This window comes from Oryctolagus cuniculus, chromosome 13 (assembly GCF_964237555.1).
Source record: "Oryctolagus cuniculus chromosome 13, mOryCun1.1, whole genome shotgun sequence".
NCBI classification, from domain to species: Eukaryota; Metazoa; Chordata; class Mammalia; order Lagomorpha; family Leporidae; genus Oryctolagus; species Oryctolagus cuniculus.
This window is the reverse complement of record NC_091444.1, coordinates 83,058,652-83,076,152: the sequence shown is the minus strand read 5'-3', so window position 1 is coordinate 83,076,152 and position 17,501 is coordinate 83,058,652. Positions and strand designations below refer to the sequence as shown.

The following is a 17,501-nucleotide window of genomic DNA, read 5'->3' as shown; positions in this document are numbered from 1 at the left end:
ACATTTTTGAAATGGGAGGATATTAGTTCTACAATTTCATAAAGACTGCTCTGTGGAAGCATCAATAGAAGTTATAACTGTGAGAGTGGTAAGAAAGAAGAATGGAAGAAATAAGTACCCCTTACGCCACACAGAGATGTCCACAAATGGAGTAGAAGATGTGCCCTTGAAAACTATGGCTGACTTTCTGGGACAAACTGTGTTTGAGTGCTTCACATGTTCTGATAGAAAGGTGTTGCCACCAGGTTATTAGTATATTTATTTAGTTAGTTTTTAAAGATTTATTTATTTATTTGAAAATCAGAGCTACACAGAGAGAGAAGGAGAGACAGAGAGAGAGAGAGAGAGAGAGAGAGAGAGATGTCTTCCATCAGGTTCATTTCCCCAATGGCTACATCACTGTGAACTTTGCTCAGTTCCTGACCTATACCTTTCCTTTAACCTAGTACTTTGCCATGTAGTAGCCCATGAAAACTGCAGACTGCATAAATGAATGAATATTTGGAGGGTTGTGATTTCTTAGAGGAACATCATGAGACAGAAGGAATAAAACAAAACAAAAGTATCCTCCGTATATAGAAGATATACTGTTTTTGCAAGCTATAGAGAAGAGGAAGAAGAAGGAAAGTAGTGAGACTGGAAAGGGTGTGGCAAAGGTAATAGGCACTAGTCAAGAATTCAACAAGCCCATTAGGAAAGTATTAAGGATTCTTTACTTCCATGTAGACTCTGCCCTCTAATGGTGAACAGGGTCCTCTAAACCCACTTGTTGCACAAATGAAAACCCAAGCATTGTCTTCTCCCACAGATGGAGTCTGCTATTGGTTTTGATTTACATTTCCCTAATGGCTAGTGATATTGGGCATGTTCATCTATGTCTTGACCATTGAGATTTCTTCTTCTGAGAAACATCTATTCTGATCATTGCCCATTTCTTACGTGTACATTTTGCTTCTTGTTTGGAGTTTTTCCAGTTCTATATATGTATGTTCTGGCTATCAATGTTTTGTCATAGTCAGAGTTTTCAATGTTTCCTGCCATTCTGTCCATTGTATCTTCACTCTGTTGATTACTTTGTTATGAAGATGTATCTTAATTTGATATGCTCAAATTTCTATATTTTATTTTGTTACTTGTGCTTTTGGAATCTGACCCAAAACTGTTGTCTATGCTAATGTTTTACAGTTTCTCATATGTTTACTTAGGTTTTGGGTTTTTTTTAACATACATAATTTTATTACAAATTTTTTTAAAAAAAAACAACACAGAATGCAACATCCTAACAAAAAATCCAAATTTACAAATGATACTAATTCCTACAACTTTGCTGTGCTACCATACACAAGTCAAGAAATTAAAGAAACCATTAAATATTTAGGAACATTCAACATCAGAAGCTTTAAAATCTAACTGTATGTAGTAGCCCCTCAAAAAGCTACAACCTGCATTTTTTAAAAAAAGTATTTTCTCTACAAAGAATCTTATCAGCTATACAAAAATCTGTACAGTTTTTTTATACTGAAGCTAATATTGAGCTGCACTTGAATTCACATTCTTAGCAAAACAACTGCCTGAGCACACACGCACACTCCACACTCATCATTACAGGATAGCCATTTATTCTTCATCTTCATCCTCTTCCTCATCATCTTCATCTTCTTCCTCTTCCTCTTCTTCCTCCTCATCTTCGGGTTCATTCTTCTTCTTTGAGCCTGTGGGCCTACCAGGGCCCTTCTTTCCCGCTTCACTTTTGCCCTTGGCACGGTATGCAGCAATATCCTTTTCATATTTCTCCTTTAGCTTAGCTGCTTTCTGTTCATATGGTTGTTTATCTTTGGCTGACTGTTCAGACCACATCTCACCCAATTTTTTTGCAGTGTCCCCAATGGACAGGCCAGGGTGTTCACTTTTGATCTCTGGGCGATGTTCAGAGCAAAAGAGAAAGAAGGCAGATGGTGGTCTTTTAGGAGCATTAGGATCCTTTTTCTTTCCCTTCTTAGCACCCTTGGGAGGAACGTAATTTTTCATCTCCCTGTCATAACGAGCTTTATCACTTTTTGCCATATTTTCAAACTTGGACTTTTCCTTTGCAGACATGGTCTTCCATCTCTCCGAGCATTTCTTAGAGAATTCTGTGAAACTGACCGAAGAGTCAGGGTGTTTCTTCTTGTGCTCTTCCCGGCACATCTGCACGAAGAAGGCATAGGAGGACATTTTGTCCCTCGGCTTGTTGGGGTCTCCTTTACCCATGACAACGGAACGGCGGCCACCTGGTGCGAGTTGTTCCTCAGACTCCCGCAGAGCGGCCAGATCCGACTGCATTGCTTCCTTCCCTCAGCTCCGGCATGAACTCAGGATGTGAGGGCGATCTGGCTGCGACATCTGTCACCCCATTGATCGCCAGGGTTGCTTCGGCTGATCTGGCTGGCTAGGCGGGTGTCCCCTTCCTCCCTCACCAATCCACGTGCATCCCTCCCGAAGCTGTGTGCTCGGTCGAAGAGGACGACCTTCCCCGCTAGAGGAGGACCGGTCTTCGGTCAAGGGTATACGAGTAGCTGCGCTCCCCTGCTAGAACCTCAAAACAAGCTCTCAAGGTTTTGGTTTTATATTTAGACTTTTAATTTACCTTGAGTTGCTTTTACATAGTGTATGAGGTGTTGGGGTATCTTTTCAGGCTTCTACATATGGATAATCACTTTCCTTTAAACCATTTGCTAAAGGGATTCTTCTTTCTCCTGTGTGTTTTATTTCCTTTATTAAATAGGGGTTGGCTGTAGAAAAGTCAGTTTATTTCAGCTGCCTATTTTTTCCATTGAACTATGTGTCTGTTTTTCCAACAGTGCTAACACTGCTTCTATTTTTTTAAGATTTCTTTATTTGAAAGGCCAGATGCTTCTTCCAAGTCTCTCATGTGGGTGCCAGCACCCAAGAACATGGTCCATCTTCCACCAATTTCCCAGGTGCATTAGTAGGGAGCTGGATTGGAAGTGGAGAACCTGGTCTTCTAGCAACAACATATGGGATGCATGCACAGCAGGACAAGGCATTAACCTACTACACCACAGCATCAAACCCTTCCTTATTTACTTCTGCTGTGATCTTTCATTATTCACTTTTCTACTGCCCCACAACTTGACTCATTCCTTTTTTTTTTCTGGGTCCTGGAGGATGTTAGTAGGTTGCTTCTGGGATATCTTTTTTATGTTAGTAGATACTTGGTAATCTAAAATCATAGTTTTTACTTTCTATATTTCTCTGCTAATCACAAGGACCTTCTAGATGACAGCAGAAAATGCTAGCAGAAATGAGGATATATTAATTTGCTAAGAAAATACCACAGAGAATATGATTTAAATCATGGAATTTTACTTCTCAGAGTTGTAGAGTTTGAAAATATCAGATCAAGATGCTAATAGGCTCGATTTTTCCAGAAGCCCTTCTCTGATGTGACAGACACATCTATCATTTGATCTGCTTAAAAGCACTTTCTTCAGGTAGAGTTATGTTGGTGGTTAGCACTTCAGTGTTTGAGTTTTAGGGAGGCACATTTCAGTCCACAACAGCAAAGGGGCCCTGTGGTCTACTTCAATGACAGCCATCTCTGCAGAGGACAGAAAGTTTGAAATCAGCATTAGGAGTTCTCACAGTATTACTGTCAGTGCTATCTCCATCAAATGTGCATTCATGTACACACAAACAAAACTACCTGTACACATAAACACATTCAACAGTGGAAATGCCTGATGGTTGTGTACAGGTAACATCAATATAATAATCCATAAGATGGCCTATTAGCAGACATTAAAAGAGAATTAGAAAGAATGACAACAAAATCTGCAGTTACCTATATTTATGTCTATATGTATGATATTCAGTATTTATAGTTGCTAAAAGATGAATACTGATGTGTGGAAATAAAAGCTAAACCTTACCTTGCAATATTGCAGCCTAGTCTACATGAAAGATGTCTTCCTAAAACCTTTCCCTGGGCCCACTCTGTGGCATAGTAGATTAAGCATCCACCTGCAGCACCAGCATCCCACATGGGCACCAGTTTGAGTCCCTGCTCCTGCACTTCCAATCCAGCTCTTTGCTAATGGCCTAGGAATGCAGTGGAATATGCCCTGAGTGCTTGGGCCCCTGCACCCATGTGAGAGACCTGGAGGAAGCTGCTGACTCCTGGCTTCTGGCACCTGGCTTCAGATCGGCCCAGCTCCAGCCATTCTGGCCATTTAGGGGTGAACCAGTGGATAGCAGACCTCTCTTTCTCTTCCTCTCTATATCTGTCACTCTGCCTCACAATAAATAAATACATCTTTTAAAAATCTTTCCCTTTTTAAATTTCTTAATTGTTTTAAAGATTTATTTATTTATTTATTTACAAGTTGAGTTACAGACAGAGAGGAGAGCCAGAGAGAAAGAGAGAGGTCTTCCATCTGATGTTCACTCCCTAATTGATTGCAACTGCCAGAGCTGTGCTGATCCGAAGCCAGGAGCCAGGAGCTAGTTCCAGGTCTCCCAGATCGGTACAGGGGCCCAAGGACTTGGGCCATCTTCTACTACTTTTCCAGGCCATAGCAGAGAGCAGGATCAGAAGTGGAGCAGCTGAGTATTGAACCGGCCCCCATATGGGATGCTGGAGCTTCAGGCCAGGGTGTTAACCTGCTCCACCACAGCACCAGTCCAACATTTTAAATTTCTGATACTCTAAAGTAGCAAAGGACTGCATTACATCTAGGAAAGATGTATTTAAAAATTATAAATCTAGTGCATTTTAGCAGAAGTCCTAACAAATACTTCTGATTTTCTCAACATTATGTATAAATAAATGATAGAATCAGTCATTGTCAGATTAATAGAAGTAGTTTGAGAGGATTGTCTCTCTTTCAATTGTGTTGAATAGTTTGAGAAGCATTAGTTCTTTAAAAGACTTGTAGAATTCAATAGTGAGGCTGTCTGATCCTGGACTTTTCTTTCTTGGGAGGGTCTTTATTACTCATCCAATCTCTGTCTTGGTTTTTGATTTGTTTAGCTTTTCTATGTGTCTTCATGACTCAATTTTGGTATATTGTGTATGTCCAGGAATCTGTTGATTTTTCCTCTAGGTTTTCCAATTTGTTAGCCATCACAACAGATGCCCGCATCATATATTGCAGTGCTAATCTGAGTTTTGGGTACTCCACTTCCAAATCAGTTTCATGTTAATATCCCTGGGAAGAAATGGATAATAGCTCAAATTCTTTCCTTCTTGTCATCTAATTTGGAGAACTGTAACCTCAATGGGGACTTGAAATCTGGTCTTGCACAGTTGTAGCCATATAGAAAGTGAACCAGCAGATGGGATATCTCTCTGCTTCTCTTTCCTTCTCTCTTTGTCTCTGTGTCTCTCTGCCTTTTTTATCATATTAAAATATTTAATTACTTACTTGAAAGAGTTACAGAGAGAGGGAGAGACAGAAATCTTCCACCACCTAATTCATTTTTGAGATGACTTTAATAGCCAGAGTGTGGCCAGGTTGAAGCCAGGAGCTTTCCCTCCGATGTGCGTGGCAGCATCCCAGCACTTGGGCCAACTTTCCCTGCTTTTTCAGTCCATTGGTAAGGAGCTGGATCAGAAATGGAATAGCTGGTACTTGAACTGGTGCACATACAGGATGGCAATGTAACAGATAGCAACTTTGTCCACTGCACCACGACCACCAGCTCCTCTTTCTGGCTTTCCAATAAATAAATCTTTTGAAAAAGAATTTAAGGTAGTAAAAGTCATCATGACTGAGCACTGGCAAATTTATTGATGTGATCGACTTTCTTAAAGGTCTATTTATGAATTTGAAAGGCAGCACTAGAAAGAGAGAGTGGGAGAGATGGATCTTCCTCCTGGTTTGTTCACTCCTCAAATGGCTGCAATGACTGTGGCTAGGACAGACTGATATCAGGAGCCAGGGGCTTCTTCCAGGTCTCTCACATGGGTGCAGGAGCCCCAATATTTGAGTCACCCTGTGCTGCTTTTCCAGACACATTAGCAGGGAACTGGATCCGTTTGGAGCATTAATGTCTATGATACTCTCCTTGCAGTTGAAGGATTTAGAATCCATTTTGATTATGGGTGGGCTAAGTACAACAGCTCCCAATTGTCCAAGGTTTGGATTAGATGGGTTCTGAGAAATTTTGTTAAAATAGTTATTAATCATAACTCTGAGCTTAAGCTTTTCTTACCAAATTTTCATGTTTGCTGATGTTTATATCTGTGGGAAAATTGGGTCTCTGGATTGCAACCAATGAAAGCATCCAGACTAACAGTAATAAGGTCAACAGTCAGCAGAATGATGTCCAGCTGAACTGAAATAGCTTTTCTTATTTGGTAGAGGGGTTACCTCCTGCATTATACTGACATACTGACATAGACAGTAGATATTGGAGCCTGTCTCTTCTGCCAAATGGAGAATGCCGCATTTTGATCCATCGTATATATATTTATATATTATAATATATATTATATATTTCTATACATAATATGGAATTACATATAATTATCATAAATATATAATATATAATTATATATAAATATTATATATGAATTTATTTATATATAAATATATAATTATTTCTGATCCAGCTCCATACCAATGGATTGAAAAAGCAGTGAAAGATGGTCCAAGTGCCTGGGTTGCTGCCACACACATTGGAGGAGGAGCTCCTGGCTTCAACCTGGCCACACTCTGGCTACTGAAGTCATCTCAATAATATATATATATATAATATATATAATAGTTATAGTAAATTATATAATATTATCTGTTTATAATTATTATATATTATATAATATATTATATGATAAAGCATAATATATTTTATATATGAATATATTTATATACATAAATATATATAAATAAATGTAAATATATATATATAGAATTTATTTACGTATTTGACAGGTGTACTTACAGACAGTGAGAGGAAGAGACAGAGAGAAAGGTCTTCCATATGCTCATTTACTCCCCTAATGACTGCAATGTCTGCAGCTGGGCCAATCTGAGCTAGGAGCTTCCAGGTCTCCCACATTTTGGCAGGGACCAAAGCACTTGGAACAGCTTCTACTGCTTTCCCAGGCTATTGCAGAGAGCTGGATGGGAAAAGGAGAAATGGGGACTAGAACTGGTGCTCATATGGGGTGCCAGCACTGCAGGTAAAGGATTACACCACTGCACCACAGTGCTGGCCCCAGTCTATCCTTTATTAAGGAGATCTCAGTAATCATGTTCAGGTATTGCTGTCCTATATTCATGGCCAAAGTCCTAGCAGGCAACATGGTTTGGAGAATCGTAAGCACAAGGTGTGTAGGAGACTTCATTTCTCATACAGCACAGTTAATAACAAGGTTCCAAGAGGGGAAATTACTTGCATCATAGTCTTTGAGAACTAATGGACATCACAGGTGATCTAAAGAATTTAGAAGGTTTGTGAGCCCCTAGAGTGAAAAAGTCACAGGGAGCACAAGGACAGTGCCTAGAGTTTATTTTGATGGATTTTAGCCCCTTTCATTGGAGGGAGGCCCGAAGAAGCTGGACTGATTAGTAAACCTCAGAAGTGTCTTTTCAATATGAAGGCAAACTGAGACTGAGGGGTTTTTGGAAAAACGTTGAACAAAAGACATTTCCCACACTTGGTTAAAACACATCATTTATCTACTGATTTTCATCAAATCTGTTAACATTAGGTATAAGGTACAGTGGACATGGTGGATGGCATATAGCAATATGATTTTAGTAATATATCATGAGGTGCTTTTTTTAAATGGATTTAGCAGGTAAAATTGGGCTACCTAATGGGATGTAGCTGGAATAATCACCTTTTTGTTAAATAAATCTGAGGTAATAAATGTTAGTGTATGAAGACATTGAGTTTTCTGTTATTGGGCCTTCTTGGTTATTTTAATCTGGGATCTGCGAATTCTCATTTTCTTTATTTTATTCCTCATCATGTCGGACCAACTCTGCTGCTTTGGGGATTTTTTTAGTACATCTGACATTTGGAAATTAAGCAATAGTATAGTTAAAATGAGATGTACCAAGTAAAGTATTTATTTTTATTCTGATACATATTTTGGAATTCTTCTAAAATTCCTATTGAGTATCCTTGTTAAATTTAGTTGCATCCCAGGTTAAGACTTATTGGAGGCAGGTGCCATGGCTCAATAAGCTAATCCTCCACCTGCGGTGCAGGCACACCAAGTTCTAGTCCTGCTGGGAGAGCCAGATTCTGTCCCAGTTGCTCCTCTTCCAGTCCAGCTCTCTGCTATGGCCCAGGAGTGCAATGGAGGATGGCCAAAGTGCTTGGGCCCCGTACCTGCATGGGAGACCAGGAGGAAGCACTTGGCTCCTGGCTTTGGATCAGCGCCATGTGCCAGCCGCAGCACACTGGCGGCAGCGGTCACTAGGGGGTAAACCAACAGAAAAAGGAAGACCTTTCTCTCTGTCTCTCTCACTGTCCACTCTGCCTGTCAAAATAAAAAATAATTTTTATAAAAAGACTTATTGGAGCCACTTTAGTGATTATACCCATGAAACTTTGTTAATAAATGCAAATAGAACCTGGGAAAATTGATGTATATCTTATGCTGTAGAGACTTAAGATTGAACATCTTTTTTTTAATCTTTTTTAATTATATAATTTAAAAACAAATTTGAGATTTTTTTTTTTACTTTACTAAGTCACAGCTCTGGCCCCATTAATATGACTTAACAATGTTTTTTCCTCTCAGACTTATCTCTATTGTTTCAGTTAACTGCATGCCTTTTCTTTACATTCAGATTCCCTCAGCTCTCAAAGCTTATTCATCTTAATTCTGTTGTTCCTATTTCCCTCCCTTTTATTCTGTCCCTAGGCTAATTGAGGTCATGATTCTCCATTCCTTCTGTGTGGTGTCACAGTAGGCTTGAAGTGTTCTTTTTCTCTTCTGATTTCTAAAGAAAGAAATTATGTATTCCCCCAGTTTAGATATTTTAATAATGCACTCTAAAACAAAGGTTAAATGTTCTTAATTTGACAAGAATTTTCAGGGCCAGTGGTGTGGCATAGTGGGTAGAGCCACCACTTGCAGTGCTGGCAGCTCATATGGATCCAGATCTCTGCTAAAGCCTGGGAAAGCAGTAGAAGATGGCCCAAGTCCTGGGCCCCTGCACCCATGTGGGAGACCTGGAAGAAGCTCCTTGCTCCTGGCTTTGGATTGGCACAACTCTGGCCATTGCAGCCAACTGGGGAGAGAACCAGTGGATGGAAGACCCCTCTCTCTTCTCTGCCTCTCTCTGTGCAACTCTGACTTTAAAATAAATAAATAAATCTTTAAAAAAAGAATTTTTTCTAATTTTAGATTTGTTCTACTTCATTGCCACTTCAGGGTGTGTGTAAGGAGTGCATATCCAGTTTTTCTATTTTGGAATTTTGGGATTTTGTATTAGCTCTGCTGTGTATTCATTTTTCTTGAGCATTGGTGATATCTTCTCCTTAGTTGTATTAAGAGAGAGAGCAATAGCCCTCATGTCTTTTTAGGTAAGTAAGACATATTAAAAACAGAGCATTCAGTATACATTCATAGTATTTTGACTTGTTCAATTGATTTTCCTGACCTCCCTTGGATATTCTTGGTCTTTGCTGTACAACTTTCTATACTCATTAATTCTTTGATATTCCCAAATCCAGAAAATGAATGACTCAACAGCTGTGTTCCTGTATTTGCTGGGACTCAGGGTAAGAAGCAAAGTGGAGGTGTTCAGGAATCTAAAGGTACATGCTACATAGCAAAGCACATCATTTCCTATACAAAGTGACTGGGAAATCCAGAATCTTTTGCACACATATTGGATCCTGAACTATTACTGGACTATTCAGTAAGATTTTAATGTATTTATTTTCTGTGTGTGTGTTTGTATTTCTAAATAAACTCTGCTGGGCTACTTAACATTAACATGTATTGCAGAATTCTTTCATCAGTTTTTACTTTTAAAAAGTTTCTTTTTCAGTTTTATGGGAGAGGGTAGAAGTTTTCTGCTATGTAACTGAAAATTTATTCATTCATTAAACTTAAAAATATTTGTTGCAAATGGGTGGAATACTATTAATTCTTGTGTGATTTTCATGAAACTAAATACATTCTCTATTTTGTTTTGCTTAAAATTTCTGCATGTGTGGACTTCTTTTTTCCTTCTTGCCCCAAATCCCTTTGTGTATTGGGATGGCAAATGGGTTTTACACTGGATAAAACATGTTATTTTGGCAAAGAAGTACTTAGCGTTCCTGCTTCAAGTATTCAAATATTGCATTGGAAATCAGTATATTTGTTTACTGTACAAATGTCCTTCATACAATTTTGTAATCTTCTGGGATGGGAGAGGAAGCAGGAAATAGGAGGATTATGGGTGGGAGGGATGTTTTGGGGAGGGGAAGCCACTGTAATCCAAAAGCTGTACTTTGGAAATTTATATTTATTAAAAAAATTAAACAATTTTGTAATCTTCATCTTCCTTTTTATTTCATCCTTTTTAAAAAAAGATTCATTTATTTTACTTGAAAGTCAGAGTTACACAGAGAAGGAGAGAGAGAGAGGGAGAGCAGTCTTCCAACCACTGGTTCACTCCCCATTTGGCCACAATGGCTGGAGCTCTGCCAATACAAAGCCAGGAGCCAGCAGCTTCTTTTGGGTCTCCTATGCAGGTGCAGGAGCCCAAGGGCCTGGGCCATCCTCTACTGCTGGATAGTAAGTCTTACTTGCCTAAAAAGATGGATAGTAATTTGAGTAGCCAGGACTTGAACTGGCACCCAATTGGAATGTCAGCACTGCAAGCCACAGCTCTACTTGCTACTCCACAGCATCGGCCCCCTAAATTCTTATGAGTATTGCTACACGATTGGAATTTATAATTGATAATGCTGAACAATTGAAACTGTCTTATTTACAATTGTAGGACTGGATATGGCAGTTTTACTTGAAGTACAGTATGTAGCCTGCTTATTGTATGATTTTCGGAAAAGCATGTATTTATATATAACAGCAGATCTGTTAATCATTTAAAAGTGAATTGTCATGATTACCCAGATGTAAAGAATGCAATATGTGCTAATGAGTTAGCAGTCACAGACATTTAGAATTAGAGGGATTTTAGAACTTTTTCAATACTGCAGTTTTTATGAAAAACTAATAATTTTTTTATTTGACAGGTAGAGTTATAGACAGTGAGAAAGACAGAAAGGTCTTCCTTCCATTGGTTCAGTCCCCAAATGGCTGCCACAGTTGGAGCTGTGCCCATCCAAAGCCAGGAGTCAGGTGCTTTCTCCTGGTCTCCCATCCGGGTGCAGGGCCCAAGCACTTGGGCAATCCTCCACTGCCTTCCTGGGCCATAGCAGAAAGCTGGACTGAAAGAGGAGCAACCAGGACTAGAACACTTTGCCCATAAGGGATACCAGCACCACAGGTGGAGAATTAACCAAGTGAGCCACGGAGCTGGCCCCCTATAAATTTACTCTTAACAAAATATCAAAATATCTTATTTAGTATAAAGTTAGTAGTGAAAAGAGACTACCTTGTTGAACACAGAAATTTGAGATTATATTTCTTGGTATTAATTTGCATCTTAAGGCTTATTGCCTAGTTTATTTCAACATTTCCATCTAATATTACTAATAATATCTTGTACTTAGTGGTTCACTGTGTGCCAGACAATATTCTTTTGATTTTTTAAAAGATTTATTTATTTATTTATTTGGAAGTCAGAGTTACACAGATAGTGAACAAGAGGAAGAGAGAGAGAGAGAGAGGTCCTCCATCTGCTGGTTCACTCCCCAGATGGCCTAAAAGGTCAGAGATATGCCAATCTGAAACCAGGAGCCAGGACCTCTTCAGGGTCTCCCATGCAGATTCAGGGGCCCAAGGACTTGGGCCAACTTCCTACTGCTCTCCCAGGCTATAGCAGACAGCTGAATGGAAAGTGGAGCAGCCTGGACTTGAACCGGCCTCCATATGGGATGCCCCCACTGCATGCAGTGGCTTTACTAGGTACACCACAGCACTGGCCTCAAGACAATGCTCTAAAATGATGCATTAATTATTCCCAAATATTGAAAAGTGGCATGGTACACATTTGAATGTGTTGTTTTGTACTAGTTGTAGAAACAGTTTAAAATATATTTATATTTAAAAATGTAAGCTTTGATCTAAAGGTTTACTTTCCCTTAAGGTGCCTGTTCGGAAACTGAGAGATCGTTGAAGTCTCAAGATAGAGTACAACTGATATTATCCAAGCCTCCTTTATCACATGAGGATGCTAAATGCCAAGCCCAGAGAAGTTAAGTGAACTGTTCAAGGTCACATAGGTAAGTTGTGGCAGGGATAATTCTGTATTAGCATTAGGTATCCTGATACATAGGCCACTGTTCTGTCAATTTTGTACTCCTTCTGGAGTTAAAGATTCTAAGTTGTGGAAAATTGAATTTGGAAATTTAGTGGTTGCTATGTTGTTATGGTGAGAAATTTCTGTGTATAGCTATGAGTTGCTTAAATTTTATTCAATATATTTTTCTAGTATGTTTGCTATTTATTTGAAATGTATAACAAGTAGCTTCATCTATTTGCCAAAAGAATTTTTTGAAGATTTATTTATATTATTTGAAAGTCAGAATTACACAGAGAGAGAAGGACAGGCAGAGAGAGTGGTCTTCCATTCACTGGTTCACTCCACAGTTGGCCTCCATGGCTGGAGCTGTGCTGACTGGAAGGCAGGAGCCAGGAGCCTCTTCCTGGTCTCCTATACAGGTGCAGGGGCCCAAGGACTTGGACCATTTTATAATGCTTTCCCAGGCCATAGCAGAGAGCTGGATAGGAAGTGGAGCAGCCAGGTCTTGAACTGATGCCCCTATGGAATACCAGCACTGCAGGTGGCAGCCTCACCCACTATGGCACAGTGCCAGCCCTTGCCAAAAGAATTTATAGAAGCTATTCCATATATACACTTCACAATTATTTAGTTACTTGACACGAACTATCCCTGCATATTTGAAAATTTTGAATGGTATCACTTGGGTTTTAAGAATGTTATATTTTAGGTCTCTTAATATTTTTAGTGATGATGTTTTAAAGGCCCTTTCTGTTTTATGAAAAATGATAAGGATTTTGTTTTACAATGGCCATAGTATTACTACTTAAAGCAATAGATTAAATAACACTTTTAAACAAAGTCATTTAATACTGAATTCTAACACACTGGTATATTTTAAAGTGAGAAACCGGATTTCTTTCAGATATTCTAAAGAAGAATGATAATCAAAATTGAAGACATCTACAGTTTTTAATCACTTGTTTTAAATATTGGTCATAATGGTCCAATTTTGAGTTTAATTTTAATTAGCTTTTAAATGATTCAATATGTTTTATAGAAAAAATTCGGAGAACATAATTATATACTCAACCTCCCTCCCTTCTTTTTCCTTCTTTGTCATTTTTTTTAGCTTATGAAATGACATTTTCAGTTTACATTACATTAAAAAGGGTTGTTGAGTCAAGGGACAAGTTTAACAGGCAAAAAGCAAAAAGATCCTAATTTAGAGGGAATACAGACAATGGCTCTAAACAATATTTGAATATCACATCTAAACAATATTTGAATAAATTGATAAATATTTTAATTTCTCCTACTAAAATGCTCAAAGTCTTTAATGATTTATCAAATATTAGTGCAAAATTATGGATTTAAATGATCCCAAAAAGTGATGAATTTTTGTGTAATAAAGTCCAATTTTTGTCAAGGCTTTTTGACAGTCTCACAGAAAACTTATGTTTGTGAATGGGAAGAATAATACCAAAATATCCATACTACCAAAAGCAATTTGCAAATTCAATGCAATCCCAATCAACATACCAACGATGTTCTCAGAGCTAGAAAAAATGATGCTAAAATTCACATAGAAACATGAGAGATGCTTAACATCTAAAGCAATATTATAAAGCAAAAAAAAGCTGGAGACATCACACCATATTTTAAGACATATTACAGGGGTCAGCACTATGACAAAGCAGGTAAAGTCACTGTCTGCAGTGCCGGCATCTCATATGGGTGCCAGTATGTTTCCCAGCTGCTCCACTTCTTATACCCCTCTCTGGTATAGCCTGAGAAAAAAGTAGAAAATGGCCAAAGTCTTTGGGCCCCTGCACCTGCATAGAGACCTGGAAGAAGCTCCTGACACTTGGATTCAGATCAACAGAGCTCCGGCCATTGTGGCCATTTGGGGAGTAAACCAGTGGATGGAAGACCTCTCTCTCTCTCTGCCTCTACCTCTCTGTAACTCTGCCTTTCAAATAAATAAACTGCAAAAAAAAAAAAGAAGAAGTGTTAGCACTGATATAATAACAGACACATAGTTCAATGGAAAAGACTTGGTAGCATAGAAATAAACCCAAATTTCTACCAGCAACTCATATTTAACAAAGGAACTAAAATGAACTGGAGAAAGAAGAATCTCTTTCACAAGTGGTGCAGAGGAACTTGATTATCCATATGTAGAAGCCTGAAAAGAGACTCCAACATCTCTTACACTATGTGAAAGTGAACTCATAGTGAATTAAAATGTAATCATAAGATCCAAACCCAAGTAAACATAGGGGAACTCTAAATATTGTCAACACACAATAGCTTTTGGGTAAGATTCCAATAGCAATAGTCACAAAAATAAAAACAGAGACATTTGAGTATATCCAACTAAGATACTTCTTCACAACAAAGTAAACATCAGAGTGTAGATACAATGAACAGATGGCAGGAAAAATTAAAACTCTGAATGTTTACAGATTTCCAGAACATTTACATGAATTGGAAAAACTCCAAAAAATACAGTGAAGAAACATCTGAATAGACATTTCTCAGAAGAAATGTAAATGGTCAAAACATGTGAATATGCCCGATGTCACTAGCCATTATGTAAATATAAATCAGAGCACCATATCAGTCTCCAACACCTGTGGGAGAATACAACACTCAGGTGTTTGTGTGTGCAGCAAGTGGGTTTAGAGGACCCTGTTCACCTCTGGAGAGCAGAGTCTACAGGGAGGTAAAGAAACCTTACTGCGCAGGGGCATGCTAATCTTCTCTGTATCGTTCCAATTTTAGTATATGTGCTGCCGAAGCGAGAAAGAGATGAAAAGAATTTATCTCAGCTAGCCACTAATATTCAAGAAACAAGGTCTTCAGGAAAGCCAACTCAACTGACATTTTCATGTCATTGTTAAATAAAGGAAAAATTATCTAGGTTCAGCAATACGTAGTTTATAAGAGAAAGACTACAGAGTAATTTCCTTGGCATAGAAATAACTTTGTCTTTTTTTTTTATCTATGAGGGCTTGGTATCACCACCACACACCCACATCCCATATACAAATGCCTGGCTTGAGTGGTAGCTTCTCTGCTTTGAGGCAAGTTTCTGCTAGTGTGCACCCTGGGAGGAGACGGAGGATGGCAGAAGTGCTTGGGTCCTTGCACCCAAATGGGACATCCAGAATGAATTCCCAGTTCCTGGTTTTGGCTTGGTCAAGCTTTGGCTATTGCAAGTGTCTGGGGAGTGAAACAGTGGTTCCCTCTTCCTGTCACTCTGCCTTTCAAATCAATAACTGTTGTTGGTAATGACTAATAATGATATTCACTGATTGTCAAATTTTGAATCTATTAATTATAGACAATTTCTCTTTGTAATTTTAAACTTTCATAATGTTCTGTTGCCAATTTCATCACTAGAAATAAAAACTTTTCCTCAAAAAAAAAGAAACCTTACTGCTTTCCTAATGTGCTTATTAAGTTCTTGACCAGCGCCTGTTAGTCTTGCTACAAACTTTCTAGTCTTACTACTTTCCTTCTTCTTCCTCTTCTCTGTGACTTGTAAAATAGTATACATTCTATATACTGTGGATACTTTTGATTTATTTTATTCCTTCAGTCTCCTATGAAGTTCCTCCACAAAAGCACAGCCCTTAAGATATTCATTCATTTATGCAGTCTGCAGATTTCATGAGCTACTAAATTCCAAGTAGTATGTTAAAGGCAAGATCTGGGCCTAAGAGAAAAGTGGTCTAAATTCTGTGCCTAGAAGAGGATTTGGGACATAGTAGAACTTCAGTGAAGTGCTATGTGAATGACATGCACTCATTAAATGAGTAATCTAAAGCATACACTTCATTTAAGCAACACAGCAGCCCTACTCACCTCAGGTAGAGCAATTGAGAGGAATAATGTGAACAAAAATAAGACATCAATAAGTTGAATAATAACAGAGAAAAAACAAAATGAGATAGATGCCAACATTACTGAGCTATTTTTGAGGAATTAAATTGATAGAGGGGCTGGCATTGTGGCCAAGTGGGGAAAGCTGCAATCTGTGAGGCCAGCATAACATCTGAGTTCCACTTTGAGTTTAGGAATCTCCACTTCCAATTTAGCTCACTGCTAAACACCTGGGAAACCAGCAGAAGATGGACGAAGGACTTGGGTCCTTGCCACTGATGTGGGAGACTTGGATGAAGCTCCTGACTCCAGCATGCCCCAGGCTCAACTGTTGAAACTCTCTGGGGTGTGAGCCAGCAGATGAAAGCTATCTATGTCTTTCCCTCTCTCTCTAAATCCACCTTTCAAATAATAAAGATTTAATAAACAAATTAACTGATTTCAAAATACACAAAAACGTGAACAATACTATATCATTTTTATGCCAAACTGATAAAAAATAACAAATGCTAGAGAGCACATGGGAAAAGAAAACCGTCATATATGGTGGGTGAAAACACAAGTTAGTACAGATGTTATGCAGAACAGTATGGTCATTCCTTAAAAAGGATAAAAATTGGGCCGGCGCTGTTGTGCAGTGAGTTAAAGCCCTGGCCTGAAGGGCCAGCATCCCATTTGGGTGTCAGTTCTAGTTCCAGCTGCTCTTCTTCCAATACAGCTCTCTGCTATCTCCTGGGATAGCAGTAGAAGATGGCCCAAGTCCTTGGGCCCATGCACCCATGTGGGAGACCCAGAGGAAGCTCCTGTCTCCAGGTTTCAGAATGGCATAACTCTGGCCTTTGTAGTCATCTGTAGAGTGAACCAGCTGATGGAGGACCTCTCTGTGTCTCTACCTCTATTGTAACTCTTTCAAATAAATAACAAAAATTTCAAATAAGATAAAAATTGACCTACCATGTGAGAGTTATCTTGCTCTTGGCTATATATAATAAGGAAATTTTATTAGAAGGAAAGGAGGAGAGCATATCAAAGATACAGCAATTTTCCCATAACACAGCCACTATAACACAGTTCACTGCAGCCAGGATTTGAAACCAATCTAGCTGTCCATCAGTGAAAAACAATGGACAGGGCAACCTCTTTTAGATACAAAAAAAGAACAAAATATTATTAAATTAATTGAAATAAGCCAGAAGCAGGAACACAAATGTCACCTGGTCCTTGTCACATGTGGAAGTGAAAGAA

The 17,501-nt window shown here is 38.7% G+C and overlaps 2 pseudogenes; both read right to left on the bottom strand.

Annotated features, from left to right (window-relative positions):
• Window positions 1-1,287: 1,287 nt before the first annotated feature.
• Window positions 1,288-2,265, bottom strand: LOC138845065 (high mobility group protein B2 pseudogene; annotated as a pseudogene).
• A 12,843-nt stretch (window positions 2,266-15,108) lies between these two features.
• On the bottom strand, window positions 15,109-15,172 carry LOC138845110 (U6 spliceosomal RNA; annotated as a pseudogene).
• Between the last annotated feature and the right edge of the window lie 2,329 nt (window positions 15,173-17,501).